General features: G+C 38.0%; 1 protein-coding gene across 1 annotated transcript in view; it reads left to right on the top strand.

Annotated features, from left to right (window-relative positions):
* Positions 1-12,665, top strand: part of LOC106872327 (peptidyl-tRNA hydrolase 2, mitochondrial) — a 47,688-nt gene that overhangs the window by 12,112 nt on the left and 22,911 nt on the right. The window lies entirely within an intron of this gene.

Raw genomic sequence — 12,665 nt, 5'->3', positions numbered from 1 at the left:
GCTCCACGAGGCTCCGGCAGGGGATGGTGGCGAACCCTGCTGTACTCTTCCACCACAACTTTCTCTCACTCTTTCTTCCTGTTTCTGTTGTGCCTGTAATTCAAAGGGTCAGCCTTGTCACACTGTGTCATGCTGAATATCCCCGAGAACTATGTTAAGGGTACACATGTCTGTGGAGTGCTCAGCCACTTGCACGTTAATTTCATGAGCAGGCTGTTCCGTTGATCGGATCAACTGGAACCCTCGACGTTGTAAGCGACGGAGTGCCAACAACAATATATATATATATATATATATATATATATATATATATATATATTCATATATGTCAATAATATTAATACACTAGCCTCTTGTTTTTGTATGTACCTGTGGTGTGTGTCACATTTCAAAGAAGTGGCAAAGCGAGAGAGAGGAGGACAGAGAGGAAGTAAGAGAGAAAGACAGAGATAGTGAAAGAGACAGTGAGTGGTGATGGTGTTCATTTTGTTTTTTTAGATGTTTCAGAGAGGACCTAAGAGAGAAAAAGAGTGAGTGAGAGAGAGAGAGAAAAAGTGAGTGAGAAAGAGAGATTGAAAGAGTTAGTGAGTGGTGACGGAGTTCATCGCAAGAGAAGTAGATACATATACACGTTGTTAAATCAAAAAAGCAGGAGAAGAGGGACAGAAAGGAAGTGAAAGAGAAAGAGAGAGTGACAGTAGATACTTAAATCAGTAGATACTTACACACAGCAAATATTGGATGTCAATTTCACTTTTGAAGACAACTAAAACAATTCCAGTCAGTGACAAAGCAACAGGTAGGAAGAGAGAGAGGGAGAGAGAGAGAGGGAGAGGGAGGGAGAGGGAGAGAGAGAGAGAGAGGTGAAAACTTTGTCGTGGACTATCTGACACTTACTGTCTGTCTGTGTATGCTTGTATGTATATGATTGCGCTGAATCTCTCGGCATACCACCAAACCACAAAATCGCACCAGCCAGCATCACCACTACTTCCAAGCCCATCATGTATGTATGTGTGTGTGTGTGTGTCCCACCACCATCATTACTTCACACCAATGTTGGTGCGTTTGTGTCCCTGTAATTTAGCTGTTCAGCAGAAGAGACTGGTAGAACAAGCATCAGGCTTACAGGGAATAAGTCCAGGGGTTAATTTCATCGACTAAAGGGTGGTGCTCTAGCATGGCCACCGTAACTAAACCAAGAAGGTTCTTTGAATATGTACGATGTATTTTAAGGCTGAATAGTAATTCCGTTGACGTTTGTGTAACAGATATTTTGGTTGGACTATATAGTCATTGGTGTTACATTACTTTCTATATTCTGTCACTGTCACAATATACTTTTCTAGACCTGAAATGTTTGTGGGGAAAGGGAGCAGTTGATTAGATCGATCTCAGTACACAACTGGTACTTAATTTATCGAGCCCCAAAGGACGAAAGGCAAAGTCGACCTCAGCAGAATTTGAACTCAGAATGTAGACAGTTGGTCATAATATACAAACATTTCTCATGGCACCAGTACACTGTTTACAGATGCTTACATTTTTAATTTTCGTGAATTTTTCACGGGTCCAGCTAGTATATATGAGTGTGTGTCTTTGTGTCTGGGTTCGTCTCCCACCACCATTTGATAACTAGTGTTGGTTTATTTACATTCCTGTAACTTAGCAGTTCGGCAGGATAGACTAGTCTAATGACTGAAACAGATAAAAGATAAAAGAAAAAAAGGATATATTTTGAAAAATTACCTCTTCTGTCTCCACTCTTGTCTAAGTCACTAAAAATTCTTCAAGGTGGTGCTCCAGCATGGCCACAGTTAAATGACTGAAACAAGTAAAAGAGTAAAAGAGTATCATCGTCGTTTAACGTCCGCTTTTCATGCTAGCATGGGTTTGACGATTTTACTTGTTTCAGTCATTTGACTGTGGCCATGTTGGAGCATCACTTTTAGTCGAGCAAATCAACCCCAGGACCCTAGTACTTATTGTATCGGTCTCTTTTACCGAACCGCTAAGTTACAGGGACGTAAACACACCAGCATCAGTTGTCAAGCAATGTTGGGGGGACAAACACAGGCACACAAACACACACATATATATACATATACATATATACGATGGGCTTCTTTCAGTTTCCGTCTACCAAATCCACTCACAAGGCTTTGGTCGGCCCGAGGCTATAGAAGAAGACACTTGCCCAAGATGCCACACAGTGGGACTGAACCCGGAACCATGTGGTTGGTGAGCAAGCCACTTACCACACAGCCACTCATGTATATATATATATATATATATATATATATATATATATATTACCAAATCCATTCACAAGGTTTTGGTTAGCCCAAGACTACAGTAGAAAACAACTGCCCACGGTGCCACAAAATGTGACTGAACCATGTAGCTGGGAAGCAAGCTTCTTATCACATAGCTATACCTGCACCTTGAAGGATCCTTTCTTTGTGTTGTCAAGAATGGAGGACTTCCAGAAGATCTCCCTTCCTTTTACACGTCTTTTACCTTTTATCTTTTACTTGTTTCAGTCACTAGACTGTAGCCATGTGAAAACTTATTGGGGCAAGCGAAAGCGAAATCGTGATGGCACCTGTGCCCAGCGTCGCCTTTCTGGCACTTGTGCCGGTGGCACTTGTAAAGACTTTCGAGTGAGATCGTTGCCAGTGCCCCTGGACTGGCTCTTGTGCGGGTGGCACATAAAACACCATTTTGAGCGTGGCCGTTGCCAGTACCGCCTGACTGGCCTTCGTGCCGGTGGCACATAAAAGCACTCACTACACTCTCGGAGTGGTTGGCGTTAGGAAGGGCATCCAGCTGTAGAAACTCTGCCAAATTAGATTGGAGCCTGGTGTTGCCATCTGGTTTCACCAGTCCTCAGTCAAATCGTCCAACCCATGCTAGCATGGAAAGCGGACGTTAAACGACCATGATGATGATATGTATATATATATGTATATATATATATATATATATATATATATACACACACACACACACACACACACACACACACACAAAGTATGGGGGTTAGTTCACAGGTGATCTAAACGATTAGGCATGCTAGGTAAGTGCTGTAATGGATTACTAGGGCTCCAAGGTTGTAGCTGAGGCAGTAGTTATGGAGCTATTGCAGATTTCCGATATAGCGGATATATAATTGTTAAACAAATGTTCAGGCAACGTAAACATCTCTTGCCTTACCTTAACGTTTGTTGTCATCTTTAACAATGATATATATATATATGTATGTATATATTTATGTGTGTGTGTCTTTGTGTCTATGTTTGTCCTCCACCACCACTTGACAACTGGTGTTGGTGTGTTTACATCCCCTGTAGCTTAGCAGTTTGGCAAAAAAGAGACCGACAGAGTAAGTACTAGACTTAAAAAAATAAGTCTTGGGGTTGATTTGTTTGACTAAAAAGCTTCAGTGCAGTGCTCCAGCATGGCCACAGTCAAATGACTGAAGCAAGTAAAAGAAATGAAAGAAATAGTTGTTTAGGGTACTTCTCTATGACTCTTCATCATGGATACTGACTGAACAAGAGACTTGGGAAAATGCTTGATGGTTCATACACAAGAATGCTTTGTGCAGTTCTCAGTCTTTCTTGGCAGCAACATCCTACAAAGCAGCGACTGTTTGGCAGTTTTCCTACCATCACTTTGATAACTCTGTATAACAAAATTTTCATTTTTCTGTCTTTGGTCAGTAAGTGTTATTTTCTATTTGCTTCTATCAAGAAATCAAAGGAAATCACTGCTATGACCTTCAAACTTTGTTTTTGTCACCTGGACATCAATGTTTTCAAACTGACCTATTTTCCATTACATTTCAGACAAGTTCAGCACTGAGTTGCTGAAGCAGAAATATTGTTATAGCAAATAGTCTCCTCAATACCACAGGTCTGCATGTCAGTTCTTGGCCATAACTGCTTGAGTGTGTCCCTTAGTGACTGACAATCTGCGCATCTCTGATGATAAACAGGAATAGTAGAGGAGCATGTGTTGAGAGGAATTCTTTGGGGGCTTGAATGAATGTGACAAAAGCAAAGTTTGAAGGAGGTATTAGCCATTTTCATAATTTCTAGGGGTAAGCAAATAAGAAATAACAGTTGCTACCCAAGGACAAAAATTGTGTTGCACAATGTAATCAGAGAAAGAAGAATATGTTATGCAAGACATTGCTGGAAAAGCAAGGATGAAATATCCAACAATCTCCTTTACTGGAAACCTGCACATGGACACACAGGTATTGGCATAACAAGAAGAGCATATATTGATCAACTTGTGAAAGACACTTGATGTTAAGGTGAGGGATATGATGACTGCTATGGAAGACTTGGACATTTGGCACGGAAGAGTTGCTTTGGCTTGGGTAGGTCACTCGACTAGATTGAGAGTAAAAATAACAAAAAGCAAGTTAATGCGAGTAAATGAACATCACCAAATTTGTTGCAATTTTAATGTACATCCTCTGTTTTTTATTCAAAGTATGGGTCTTCAGCATATTCACTGTAAAAGTGTGTAATTACGTGTATGTATGTAAAAATATGTGTAAAAATGTGTGGATTGGATGGTTTGACAGGTGATGGCCAGTTTGAGAGCTGCCTAGGCTTGATTTGCCTGTTTTGGCATGGTTTCTATGGTTGAATGTCCTTTGTGTAAAAGAAATGTTGGACACACCTCATTTTACAGTGTGTGTGCTGGATGCTTTTACCATTTTAACTGGTACAAGCCCTTCTATGTGACATTGGCATGAGTGCCTTTTACATGGAATTGGCACAGGGCTCTTGCAGGCCAATCCTTTTCATCAGTGGGGAGCAGCCTTAACATTTCTGCTGTGGAGGATGGGGGTCTTCCTGAGTACAGCAAAACACCTGGGTCCTTTGTCATCTCCTTTGAAAGGTTCAGTGTCCTGGGTTGTCCTGTATGTATGTATATTTGTGTGTGTGTTTGTGTCTCCTCTTAATATCGTGTGACTTTTGTAAATGAATATCATCCATTTCCAATATGCTGCAAGAACTTGTCCAACTATGAGAAATATTACCTTGCTCAGAAGCAGGTGAGGATTGGTAACAGGAAGGGTATCTGACTGTCGGAAATCTACCTCAGTAAGCCCTGTCCAATCCATGCAAAGTGGACATGATGATGATGATGGTGATTATTATTATTATTATTATTATTATTATTATTATTATTATTGGAACATGAATTAATTGCAATTTTGGAGAAAGACTTTTAGATCCTTTTAACTTCTTAGTATTCTGATTATTCTGTCTAATGTAATCTTTGTTTTTATTCTTTTACTTGTGTCAGGCATTTGACTGTGGCCATACTGGAGCACTACCTTGAAGTGTTTTAGTTGGAGAAATCGACCCCAGGACTTAGTTTTTTAAAGCTTAGTACTTATTCTATTAGTCTCTTTTGTCAAACCGCTAAGTTACGGGGACATAAAAACACCAATGTAGGTTGTCAAGTGGTAATGTGGTGGGGGAAAATCACAGACACACACATAGGTGTATTTCTTTTATCTTGTACTTGTTTCAGTCATTTGACTGTGGCCATGGTGTATATATATATATATATATATATATATATATATATATATATATATATACATATATATATATATGTCCTCAGTCAAATCGTCCAACCCATGCTAGCATGGAAAGCGGACGTTAAACAATGATGATGATGATGATATATATATATATATATATAGGAAAATGAAAAAAAGCCAGAATGCTAAACTGGAAGCATATTTTAATAAAGATTTCTTCTAACCAGTTTTCATTGCGTAAAGCAAATTATCAAGAAGAAGGAGAATGAAAATGTTTTTTTTACAAAGAAGTACAAAATGAAGAAAATAATATATAAAACAATAATATATAAAAAAATAAATATACCCATACATTATATTGTCTTTGAGCTTTTGTAGTTCAATAGTAGTTCATGTATAAACTGGTAGGAAAAATAAGGATGCATGAGAGTTGAGAGTTTTGTTAGGTTTAAGAAAAAGGGTTAAAAGTTTGTGTTAAGCAGGAAATGTGGTGTCAAAACAGGAAGTGTGTGTAAGGGGAGACAAGTGTTTTTAGTTGGAGTTATGAACTCTCTTTCAACAGGAAGTTTCTGTCTGTTCATAGAGAAATAAGGTCACTGAGGGGTGTGTGTGTTAAGAAATGGTTGGAATTTCTCTATGAAAAGATTCTCCTTGTTGATTCGTTCTTGTGTGGAGATTCTGTCTTTACATTGATAGAAAGGGAATATAATGAATTTAGGGTTTTTGTTTCTGGCGCAAGAGTCTATGTGGCCACTGAGTGGAATTTGGCGGTATTGAGGGAGGTTTATATATATATAGATATATATATATATATATATATATATATATACATATAAATATATATATATATATATATATATATATATACACATATAAATGCAATTTAAAAATAGGATAAAATCTTTATAAGAATTTATCAAGTAGTCAGCGTGAAAAACCTCATAAGGGAAAAATTATTAATTATTCCCTTTAAATATATTTATCTATATTAAGGGCATTACTATACATAAATGCTTCACGTTATGAGGGACTCTTAAATTCAAAACTACCATAGCAAACACATTTTACCGAATGCAAGGGAATGCAACTCTCGAAGCGAGTACCTTAAAAACAGATTCAGCCGCAAATCATTTGATTTCATAATTAGTGCACAAAATGCACTTTTTAATCGTCAGTGCAGGCATAATCAAGACACATAAAAAAAATGAACAAAAAAAAATCAACATACCAGACGAACACCAAATGTATCCCACATAGTACATAGAGTTGTTCACTCATTATATATCTAAGTAAGAGGCGGGCTTTTATGAATTGCATCTCAGTACACAAGTTTATTCAGAATAAATTCAGCACTGAATATATTCCGGTTAAATTTACAATTTAAAAATAGGATAAAATCTTTATAAGAATTTATCAAGTAGTCAGCGTGAAAAACCTCATAAGGGAAAAATTATTAATTATTCCCTTTAAATATATTTATTTATATTAAGAGCATTACTATACATAAATGCCTCACACTACGAGGGACTCTTAAAGTCAAAACTTCCATAATAAACAATATATATATATACACTCTCTGAGTGGTTGGCGTTAGGAAGGGCATCCAGCTGTAGAAACTCTGCCAAATCAGACTGGAGCCTGGTGTTGCCATCCGGTTTCACCAGTCCTCAGTCAAATCGTCCAACCCATGCTAGCATGGAAAGCGGACGTTAAACGATGATGATGATGATGATGATGATATATACACACAATATACACACGATGGTCTTCCAGTTTCTGTCTACCAAATCCACTCACAAGGCTTTGGTTAGCCTGAGGCTATAGTAGAAGAAACTTACCCAAGATGCTTTCTTTGTCAGCAAACAACCTCACTTATATGACTGATGCATGTTTACAACCATCATGTGATGTCTAGACAAGGGACAAGGGTACACACAGACTCTGCCTGGACGGGCAAGCCAAGTATTCACCTCTAGAGCAAGACACTTGCTCCTTTCCCACTATCTTATTTTCTTGAGGCTTCTTGTCTTGTTGAGGGTCCTTGGTTTAGCCCCATCTGCAGGATGAGCACTGGAAGATGACCAACCGACTTTTGTAGTGGCAATGGCCCTTGCACTGGAGAATCCAGTGCAGTGCACCAAAGAGGACATGAGCAAAACAAGCTTGACAACCGGTGTTGGTGTGTTTATGTCCCCGTGACATAGCAGGTTGGCAAAAGGTAAAAAATAAAATATGAAAGATCTGAATTTGTATAGTAAGAAAATGTAAGTCACTTGTTAGGCTTATCTCAACAGGTTTTCCATAGAAATTATGGCCATCACTGATTTTGTGACAACATTTTGTATCCAAGACATCAGATGCAGACAAACAATGAGATTGAAGATGAAAACTGGGTAATGGGCATCCATGACAAATTTTAAGGGTTTTTGCTCCTTCATCAGTACCCATCCAACCCATTAATCATTCACAAACTCATTGCTTAAACGGCCCTACAAGTCATTAATATGTAAATGTAAGTTGATAGAATGTGTGTGTATGAGAGAAAGAGAGGAAGTGAAACATATGAGCTGACTTGAACTTTCTGACATATACTTGTCTTGCAGCTGAGGTTATGAAACCCTAAATGTAAGAGGTGTAAACTCTAAAAGGTTCACCTTCATTAACCCTTTTGATGCCACCCTGCCTAATACCACCCTTGGTTCTATGATACGAATTCCTTGTTTTAAAAATCATCTTAATAGGAACCTTCCATCAAAATTTCATAATAATTTATGTTCTTAACACTAGTAAAATAATGACAAGGTTATTTTTTTAAATTCTGTATTATTTCCAAAATTGGGCAAGTGTCTTCTACTGTGGTCTCAGGCCAACCAAAGCCTTGTGAGTGGATTTGGTAGACAGAAACTGGAAGAGGCCTTTCATGTATATATATATATATATATATATATATATATATATATATACAGGCGTAGGAGTGGCTGTGTGGTAAGTAGCTTGCTTACCAACCACATGGTTCCAGGTTCAGTCTCACTGCGTGGCACCTTGAGCAAGTGTCTTCTACTATAGCCTCGGGCCGACCAAAGCCTTGTGAGTGGATTTGGTAGACGGAAACTGAAAGAAGCCCGTCGTATATATGTGTATATGTGTGTGTGCGTGTATATGTTTGTGTGTCTGTGTTTGTCCCCCCAACATCGCTTGACAACCGATGCTGGTGTGTTTACGTCCCCGTAACTTAGCGGTTCGGCAAAAGAGACCGATAGAATAAGTACTAGGCTTCCAAAGAATAAGTCTTAGGGTCGATTTGCTCGACTAAAGGCGGTGCTCCAGCATGGCCAAAGTCAAATGACTGAAACAAGTAAAAGAGTAAAAGATATATATATATATATATATATTTATGTGTGTGGGTTTTTGTGACCTTGTTTGTTCCCCCACCATCGCTCGACAACCGATGTTGGTGTGTTTACATCCTAGTAATTTAGCAGTTTGGTAAAAGAGACCGATAGAATAAGTACTAAGCTTACAAAGAATAAGTCCTGGGGGTCAATTTCTTTGACTAAAACCCTTTAAGGCAGTGCTCCAGCATGGCTGCAGTCAAATGACTGAAACAAGTAAAAGAATAAAAGAAAAAAGAAAAGAGTTAAAGTAGGTTGCAGTGTGTTTACATTTTTAGCATAATTGATTGATCAGTATAAGCTATCAATTTCAACCAATTCACTTTCCTGTTCATATCACATAACCATTTGAGTCTTGTCACTACCTTCCAGAGGCATTCAGCTATATTTACTAAAGACATAAAAATCTTGTATATTTTTTTCACCTATTTTAATGTCTGAGGTTCTACACCTGTGTTTTCATTGTCAAGTAATATGATGCATGTGTTGGTAGTGAAAGCTCATAGGTATGAAAGCCCACTGCAGTTATATTGAGTAAACCACTGTCATGGTTTCTACAGCTTGGATGTCCTTCCTAACATGAACCACTTTACAGTGTATATTGGGTGTGTTTTTTTCTGTGGTACCAACACTGGTGAGGTTGCCAAGACACAACTTGCTCGACTGAATGGGGTGTAAGATTGAGGGATATAAAAATATGTGTGGAAGACTGCTTTGTGTGTGTGTGTGTGTGTGTGTATGTGTGTATACATGCATGCATATGAGTGTGTGTGTGAATATTTCAGTCAACAAGAAATCTTTTATGTATATCTAGATATCTTTTATCTTTTACTTGTTTCAGTCATTAGACTGTGGCTATGCTGGAGCACTACCTTGAAGAATTTTTAGTTGAATGAATGGACCCCAGTACTTCCTTTTAAGCCTGGTTCTTATTCTATCAATTTCTTTTGCCAAACTGCTAAGTTATAGAGGCATAAACACACCAACACCAGGTATCAAGCAGTGGTGGAAGACAAACATAGACACAAAGATACACACATATTTATATATATATATACACACACACAACGAACTCTTTCAGTTTCCGTCTACCAAACTCACTCACAAGGCTTTGGTTGGCCCAATGCTATATTAGAAGACACTTGTCCAAGGCACACATGCACACACACACAGGTACACATATACGCGGACAATCATGCAAGTGCACACATGCATGTACACACACACATACACAAATATGCACATGCATGCACACACACATGCATTCACATGTACATATGCTCACATGTGCACACATACACATAACAGCTTTCCACACAAGTGTCTGCCAGGCTAATTCACTCACAAGGCTTTGGTTGCTTAGGGTTATAGTAAAAGACAGATATTTGCCCAAGTGCTGTGCAGTGGAACTGAACCCAAAACCTTATGGTTGCAAAACAAGCTTTTTAACTACACAACCATGCCTGTTGATATAAAAAAGAAAGGTGTATATTTCCTTAGTTAAAGGTGCTATTTTTAATAACTCCTTAAAATGTTCAAATTACAAAATTCTAGTATAAAATACCCTCCCCAACAAATCAAAGCCCAGCAAATAAGTAAAAGGATTCACCCATTAGATGTTCATTTCCGAGCAGTTTTTTGATGACATTTTGTTAATTACACTATGTAACACGATTTTTGTCCTGGGGTAGCAACTGTTATTTCCTGTTTGCTGACTCCTAGAAAGTATGAAAATTTTCTCCAAACTTTGCTTTTGTTATGATATTTATTAAAACCCCAAAGAATTCCTGTCAACACATGGCTGTGATGCTCCCCAACTACACCTGCTCATCATCAAAGATACACATATTGTCAGCCACTAAGGGACATGCTCAAGTGATTAAGATTTAGCAAATAGGTTGCATTGAGCAGAATAATTTGCTTAATGATATTTCTGCTTCAGCAACTCAGTGCTGAACTTGTCTGAAATGAAATGTAAAATGGGTCAATTTTGAAACATAGATGTCCAGGTGGCAAAGGCTAAGTTTGAAGGGAACAGTAATTGCTTTTAATTTCTAGATAAAAGCGAATAAGAAATATCACTTACTGACCAAATGAAAATGAAAATTTTGTTACATAGTGTTGTAGGTGACATATGCTGTTGACTTAATCAGAGAGTTGCTTGCTACTAACAACCACTTCATTTCTCTTTTTCTTTTAGAACAGGGTATTTAATGACTGAGGTAACAGATGACACGTTAAAAGTTACCAATTTATTCATTATATTTTTTTATATGATCATTCTAGGCTGTGGCTGTGTGGTAAGAAGCTTGCTTCCAACCACAGGGGTCCTGGTTCAGTCCCACTGCATGGCACTTTGGGCAAATGTTTTCAACTATTGCCTTGCGCCGACCAAAGCTTTGTGAGTGGATTTAGTATAGATGGAAACTGGATGAATCTCGTTGTATACACACACACACACATATGTATGTATGTATGTATATATATTTATATATATATAATATATATATATATATATATATATATATATAATATATATATATATATATATATATATATATATATATATATATATATATATATCATCATCATCATCATCATCGTTTAACGTCCGCTTTCCATGCTAGCATGGGTTGGACGATTTGACTGAGGACTGGTGAAACCGGATGGCAACACCAGGCTCCAATCTAATTTGGCAGAGTTTCTACAGCTGGATGCCCTTCCTAACGCCAACCACTCAGAGAGTGTAGTGGGTGCTTTTATGTGTCACCCGCACGAAAACGGCCACGCTCGAAATGGTGTCATTTATGTGCCACCCGCACAAGCCAGTCCAGGGGCACTGGCAACGATCTCACTCGAAAATCCTACGGGAGCCAGTCAGGCGGTACTGGCAACGGCCACGCTCAAAATGGTGCATCTCATGTGCCACCCGCACAAGAGCCAGTCCAGGGGCACTGGCAACGATCTTACTTGGCTTGCCGGGTCTTCTCACGCACAGCACATTTCCAAAGGTCTCGGTCAGTAGTCATCGCCTCGGTGAGGCCCAATGTACGAAGGTCTTGCCTCACCACCTCAGCCCAGGTCTTTGTGAGTGGATTTAGTATAGATGGAAACTGGATGAATCTCGTTGTATACACACACACACACACATATGTATGTATGTATGTATATATATATATATATATATAATATATATATATATATATATATATATATATATATAATATATATATATATATATATATATATATATATATATATATATATATATATCATCATAATGAAGGTATAGCATGTGGGACATGCAAACATATAGAAAGGATATATGTCAAAAAACCCTTAGAAACACAAGGCACCCAAAAAGCCTACAAACATTATAGATAGATCGCTATAGGCACTCCAATGCACATCTATATGTGTTGGTTCGTGTGCACAGCCTTACTCGGATGTCCCCTTACTCTCATGTGTGCATATACAAGTTTTTATAAGCAAACATTCCATGATGCCACGGGTGCCTTGTGTTTCTAAGGGTTTTTTGACATATATCCTTTCTATATGTTTGCATGTCCCACATGCTATACCTTCATTTATGTATTCTTTTTTACTACTATTATTTTTTTTCCTCCTGTACCCTTATTTGTATTTTTTATTTTTATTTTTATTTATATTTTGATTTCAATTGTATTTTTATTTTTATT

The sequence above is a fragment of the Octopus bimaculoides genome, chromosome 28 (genome assembly GCF_046866305.1).
Source record: "Octopus bimaculoides isolate indiv1 chromosome 28, ASM4686630v1, whole genome shotgun sequence".
NCBI classification, from domain to species: Eukaryota; Metazoa; Mollusca; class Cephalopoda; order Octopoda; family Octopodidae; genus Octopus; species Octopus bimaculoides.
This window is presented reverse-complemented; position numbering and strand designations above follow the sequence as displayed.